Source organism: Bombyx mori, chromosome 23 (genome assembly GCF_030269925.1).
Source record: "Bombyx mori chromosome 23, ASM3026992v2".
NCBI classification, from domain to species: domain Eukaryota; kingdom Metazoa; phylum Arthropoda; class Insecta; order Lepidoptera; family Bombycidae; genus Bombyx; species Bombyx mori.
The window spans coordinates 8,305,595-8,312,844 of record NC_085129.1 but is presented as its reverse complement, the minus strand read 5'-3'; the positions used below and the strand labels follow the sequence as shown (position 1 = coordinate 8,312,844).

Below are 7,250 nucleotides of genomic sequence, written 5' to 3'. Positions count from 1 at the left end.
GCGTGTCTTGTTAATTATCGTCAATTAACTATCATGTTTCTACCACATTCCACAGCGCTATCGTTACTATCGAACGACCACTTTTTGTAAATTAGACCATATTTCCCTTGTCCGCAACCATAGATAATTTAAAAAAAAAAGTTTTCTGCTATTCAAAAAAGCGTTACAGTAAAAAGCAAAGAACTCTAGATTTTGTCGTGGGAATAATAATATTTTTAATAAAAAACCAACTCATCGCTGAGATCGTTTATTCAGCGGGCTTTGTATACGAATGTATTGCATTAACTCAAACGTTTGAACACGCAACCGAGGATCCAGTTTCAAACTGTACGCTTCTGCGCAGGAATTTCACAATGGACATTGTCTGTTTGTTTGTATGTTCATAATAATACCTACACGTCGTCGGTACATACATTAGCTATAGTACAATAATATTGTTTCATTGTTTCAGACGCTTAAACCGAGGCAACGTGCATATGTACTGACACTAACTCTTAAGACTTTTAACCAAAATATAACACCTTGTATTGGGCAAGACAATTTAAATTGCATTAATATAATCTCATATAATTACGTACGAATATCAAAACGTGTAGTTTCCCATTGATATTGGTTTAATAGCGATCTAGCTTGATGGTGGTTGAAGCATGTGAATGTTCAAGTACTGGCACTCGTTCATCTTGGGCGTATAAAAATGGCTTAGGGTATTTTCTTCACATTTACCACAGTAATAAAACGTCACATATACGGGTGGCACAAAAGAGAATAAGGACAAAATGAAAAACATTATTATCAAGCCTATTGTTCCCCGTTTTCGATGAGCAAATAAAACCGCGTGTGACATTTAAAAAAATATCGTTGCCTTATAGATTTTTGGTGTTATTCTCTGCTGCATAATTTATTTTATTGTTATAATCAAACATTGTGCAATGACATTTTAGAATTTACTTTTTATAAGACCAAACACAAACAGTTCTCATTTCAACCTTGGTGATGCTAGTATTTGTAGTAAGGTTTTCCTATTTTACGTATTACGTGGTACTACCCAATAGACATCAGAACGTAAATGCTTTTTCTCTAAAGTATATAACCCCTCGTAAAGTATATAAGCCGGAACGGTTGACTGCGTCGAACAGAAACATGCAAGACGGTGTTGACCCTGCAGACATACGATTTCCCCCAATTACAAATAATTACACAAAATTTATTTATTTATCACAGTCTTACTTCGTGTTGTTGCTCCTAAACTACAATAAATGGGTTCAGCATAGTATGTCCTCTTTTCATGCACATGGGATTTAGTATCAGTTTTACGGCCACAGGCCTGCCTGACGTCAACTCTCATAGGCATTGGATGGTAGCCATAAGTCTCTTAATCGCCTTTTCGCTAAGGAAAAATATGGGTCGGTCTAATACTAAGTCAGGAACTACACGTACAATGTTTATTTATTAGAAATATCTGTCGAAAATGCCTGCAAATAGAATGGATTTACTATTTTCGCAAATACTGAATACAGGATTCAAATGAATATTTTTTTACGTACCTAACAATTTATTGATACGACTAATAATAAAGGAACATTTCAATAATAATCTCAGTTCTAGGCGATTGGTTTTGTGAGTACTAAGGCAGTCGCTTTCGCAAGTTTCTCGAAAGACCAGACTTCGCGGCGTATAGAAAGCGCCGTGACCCCGCTTTCACTCTTCTAATAATGCAATAACACCATTACATCTTTATCTAAACAAAATATTTAGAGTGGAATGAATATTCGTAAAGTGTACTGAAAATATTTAATTAGTTACAAAATGTGAATTGTGCAAGTGATATTTATGTTAATTAATCACTATGCATTAATTTCATACATAATATATGTTGATGTTGTAAAAGGTTGATTGATATTCAATGGATTTCTTTTATTTAGACGTGTTCAAAAAGTTATGCGATATTGTTAAAACTTCGACATAGAAAAAGACGTTAAATAAATCCCCGTACATCATTGGTTACTAAATACAAGCGCCAGTTGGAAATGGTTACTTTAGTTTTCACAATTTCAAAGTAAGTAAGTACATATTTGAAGTCATACGTTCTGTTTGTTATATTACGTTAATAAATTCTAAATTTCGGTGGTCACCCAATCTAGCGTCGCTTCAAAGCAAAATTATTTATTAACATTAATTAGTCGTTGTGTACTAGTGACATCGCAAAGGTGACGTCACTTACTAAAATTACGTCACTAGGACTTAATAGTCACTTTGAGGCATTCCGTTTGTGACTAAATGCATCATAAGCAAACAGCTTGATTACTTTCGATTCTGTGACCGTCATTGTTTCGCGGTGGTAATAATTATGGGAAACGGTTGTATGTACCTACAAGGTTGGGTACCTACCTATCCAAGTATACGCAAGGGTATACGCATAAGTATGAATATGAATAATTAATTATGAATATGAATGAATACCTACATAGTGGCTAACTGGGCTGACTTTTCCTATAGCCGTTATTAGTGTAAATGCAATAAAATACCAACTATCTCCTTAAAACAAACAAAGCGAATCGAAAGAACGTAATTTATCCAGCTCGTTAATGCAATCGGCGTCAATTGATTTCCAATAACAGTTTACAATTGAGACAGACGTGCTATAGGGGCCCGTTCAATTGTTTAATCAACAATCGACTGGAACAAATTATTTGTGACACTATTGCGGGCTAAATAGAATGTCAAGAAACGTTCTCCACAGGCGATCACCACTTAACAACGGAGAGGAAATATTATTACGTGCGTACTTCAAAAGCTTCCCTAGAATTTACAATTCATCCAACTAATACAGCGGCGCGGCGCTAATCAAAAAAGTAAACAATACGATAACCATAACTAATGGGTAAAAGCCATGAGATGTCCATTATACAAAACCTATTATTTTTGTTGTGAAATAAATGAATATGTATTTATTGACAAAGAGGAACATATAATATAAAAAAAACAAAAGTAAACGTGTAGGTATAAAACAGATATTTTAGCCGCCACCTAAGATAGCTTTTAATTAAATATGTTTGTACAGATGTGTGCATAGTAATTTATTGCTGTTTTTATACAAAAATCTTTACCATACTCGTATACATATGTAGGTAATGTGGCTGCTAGGCCTAGTTTGAATATAAATTTTTGTATGAAGCAGGCTGAGGCAGGATATACGGTACAGTGGAGCGAGACGGTTGCGCACTACGACTCAGTACTTACACTCACATCTTTCCGACCGAAGTAGAGTATTTACTGTAGAATATTCTATCATAAGACAACGGCAAAAGTTCATAATTACATTATCGTTGCACTGTTACTTATGTCGTTCTGTAATATATCATATCTTAAGTCTCAACGTTGATTAGTTGAAGTATGTTCGAGAACACTCCAAACGGATTTAATGTGTAACTTTAGACGATAAGGTCTAATTTATCGGACGTCTAGATGGTTCTAGGTCTTTTTAAAACGAACTATCTAGTTCTATGAACCGCTTCCGCCGCTGCTCCTTCCGTCTCGGGTTGCTGGCTGCTAGCATTCTTGAGGCGAACCGGACCCGGCTCAAGAATGCTGACTAGACAGGGATGCGCTGATTCCATGATAGCTTAATGTAATGTACCTCCGAAGTCGGCCTCGTCGGCATTCCCTGTCCGATAACCAAGGTTGTGCAATGAATACGCGCTGCTGTTAAACTTGTTAGCTTTGTTTGAGCGTCTATCAAGAAATTGAACTTTGAAACCGCTTGTTTCCTAAGAACGTTATCGAATAAAGGACTGCATTCACTATCTTCATAAATATAACGTGAATCAAACGAAAGTACAAAAACGGAACGTCAGAGTGTTTTTGAGCGTGAGAAGCATTATGTGATGCAGTCCCATGGCATGGGATCATTCATGGAAAACGCCTCAGTTTGATCTCACGCACATTTGCGGTCCATATGTTAACAAACCATGAAGATAACTTATCTTTGGGTTAATAATAATTGAGATTAAGATTATTATGTAATGTTTGTCATACCTAATAATGTACTTAGCATCAAATATGAATGTTTGATCGGTAAATAGATAATTTAATGTAACTTAAAAGGTACATACGTCTAAATTTACTAAACATGTCGGAACATAAACTTCACTGACAATCACACATGTTAATTTTTTTTTTTAGATTAGATTCAATTCGAGTTAGATTTTGTAGTCTTCGAAAATTTAATATTTTATGAGATAAATCAATTAGGTAGTGCAATCTTATTTTGTACCAAAAATATAAAAAAAATTGATCAAAAAGTACTAAATTCGTTTAATTTTTTATTAATTACGTAAATAATTTCATCACAATCGATTAAGGCTTTTACTAATTTATGAATATGTAATCTGTAGATACAGAATGCTCTACAGACTTCTCTATGGCAGACATTCATGTGTGTTATATGGGAACATTTTTTCGGTAAGCGTAACGGTGTTTGTATTATTTTTTGTCGTCTTTGACCGTGTGAAGGGACCTCAATGGATGCAGCATGCGGATGAGACGGCCATTCACAAAAGGCATTTCACGATGCATTGATGCCCGTAAAATGTACTGTGCGACTAAGGTCATTGTAAACTGGTTGTTTAAAACTTCAATGAGCTATTCCTTGGAATTGCCTCTCTTCCACGACATTGTTCGAAATTTTCACACGGAGTTATTACGTTGAATTGTACAAGCTATGGAAATATTTTTCTGTTCTTGAAACCATTTTTTTTATAATGCCACAGTGTCACGATTTTTATTTTTCCCATCGTTTTGCGCTACATTGAAAAACTGAGAAGAGTTTATTATAAAGAACCAAGTTAATACGAAGGTTCTAAGATGTAGCATTGGAGCATCTCCTACTAACGTACCCAGCCATAGCTAATACAGTAGATACCTTCATTGGAATGTCAGCCGGTTCGTCCTTCAACCGATTAAGGGCCGTCGACTCGGCCCAAATTACAACAACACCTATTAAGTCGTTAAAATCATATTAGTTGATTACTTGTGAACTTAATTTTATGGAACTAAACGGTCTGGATTCTTTCTTTCATAATTAACGGAATGAAGATAAATTCCTTCCAAAATTAAAATTCAAAATGATGTACTACACTTTCTAAGTTCAGTTACGGCTTAAGATTATTGAGATAAAGATATACAAGAGCTTATGAATGAGAAAACAAATTTATTAAAAAACACCCAAAAAACAACCAATATCACTGTTTCAATTCCAAAATTTGAATACTGGTAACCCCGTAAATTTTAATATTAAATTCTTCTATCAAAATTAGATTCTTTTCAAATATTACCTTATGTAGTTAGTGTGCAAGGAAGATTTATAAAAAAACGCACAGCAGTAATAATACAAGAGTCTCGATAACCTTTCCCTGGTATGTGGCTGAACGGGTGCAGGCGCGCAGAGCGACTGGTATCTTGCGGTTCTCACGGGAACGGACGGTGATTGCACCGCATTACGTGGCATTACCGGCCGCAGTGGGTCGCACAACCACACCCGCATATAAGCATGAGCCACAGATCATAGAAACACAGGAGATATGGCAAGGAGGCGTGGCGCTTGCGAACGCATCTGGCCTCAAAGCGGCTTGATGCCAGTTTCGGTCATTAGTCGAATGTCAACTTGCGACGTCTTCATTGCTTACGATTTTTAACAAAATGCCGCGTTGTTCAGTGATTGTTTGCAAAAATAACAGCTGTATTGTGAATTACAAGAAAGATAGCATCTCATTTCACACGTAAGTACTACAATATTATAGTTTATCATATTGAAATTACAGAATTCATTAAAAAATTTAGAAAAGCGATGATAGATCCCTTTTCATTAGGAACTAAAACCATTGCTTGCTTAGTACAAATGAATCGATGAATCGGCTGCTCTAATAGCGCAATGGATAATTTTTTTACTGATACTCTCACTCACACGATAGTTTCGTGAAGCGGCCGCTGTCGGCTTTTGTGTGTTAGGGTTGTCTGTTATTGTATTGTCTGTATTGTCGATATTTTATACGATCCTATTTAGTACGAATGATTATTTAAGATACAATTAATTATTTAAAAACCCAATTTGTTTCTATTTCTTGATTACTTCACCTAACTTTTATTGAATCAATAGCTAATGGCAATATAGGTAAATAGTAACTTCAGAAACTGAGCATTAAATAACTGATAAAACGTAAAATAAGTGTAGATAATGTGTTGGTTTTTAATATATTGTGGTATTCATGCATCATTCATATAATGATCATCATTTATACCATGCTTTTATTTTAAAACTTTAGCTATCCGAAAGATCCAAAGATAAAAGAAATGTGGATAAATGCGACAGGAAGGGGTCCAAGCTGGTTCCCAACAAAAAATCACACCATATGCTCGTCCCACTTTGAGCCAAAGTGCTTTCAACCATTGAAGAAAGTTCGTCGGCTCTTCGAATGGTCGGTCCCAACATTGAAGTTGCGTATGGTATTGATGAATTATATGGAACCTTCCACATCCAAAGTGTGCTTTTATTCTGAATTGGATAAAAAGGATCCTAATTTGGTAAGTTAAACTATTTTACAACATCAAAAACTTGTTTCTTTTTTTTAATATAAATATAAAACAAAGTAAGTTTTTTATATGAGAAATTATATAAATGCGGAATGTTTTCTTAATTACAGACGGTTGCTTTAAAACTTCCAACCGGAACCGAATCACAAAATCTCACTTGTGAAAAAAACGATAATTCGGAAAATACTGCTCCAACGTCTACAATATATGGTATCGATACAAACTTTAATGCTCGACAAAATAGCATTTTGGAACAAGAAAATCTGGAAAAAAATGATCTCATCGAAACACCTAGAAAGCGTAAATTACGCCAATTGATTTTGGTACAAGACAGTTTCATAAAAACACAAAAAATGCAAATCAGAAGGCTTCAAAAGAAAACCAGCCGTTATCAGAAAAAAATTGCTAATTTAAAGGACATTTTGAAAAACCTTAATGAAAAAAACTTCATTAGTGCTGATCACGTTACGCAATTAGAAAACATTGGAGTAACCGACCTTATCCAGCGTTATGAAAGAAATGTTTCATCGGGTCAAAGTACTAACCAGAAATATCCGCCTGCTTTAAGAATTTTTGCCACTACTCTTCACTTTTATTCGCCAAAGGCGTACGCGTATGTAAGAAAAAAATTCCAAACAGCTTTGCCTCATATTCGAACCATA

At 35.0% G+C, this 7,250-nt stretch overlaps 1 long non-coding RNA gene across 1 annotated transcript; it reads right to left on the bottom strand.

Annotated features, from left to right (window-relative positions):
* Window positions 1-4,310: 4,310 nt before the first annotated feature.
* LOC134201087 (uncharacterized) lies at window positions 4,311-5,459 on the bottom strand. Its single transcript, XR_009976264.1, has 2 exons — window positions 5,334-5,459; window positions 4,311-4,995 (listed from the first exon to the last, which is right to left on the bottom strand). It is a non-coding gene; the product is annotated as an uncharacterized LOC134201087 (long non-coding RNA).
* Window positions 5,460-7,250: the final 1,791 nt, after the last annotated feature.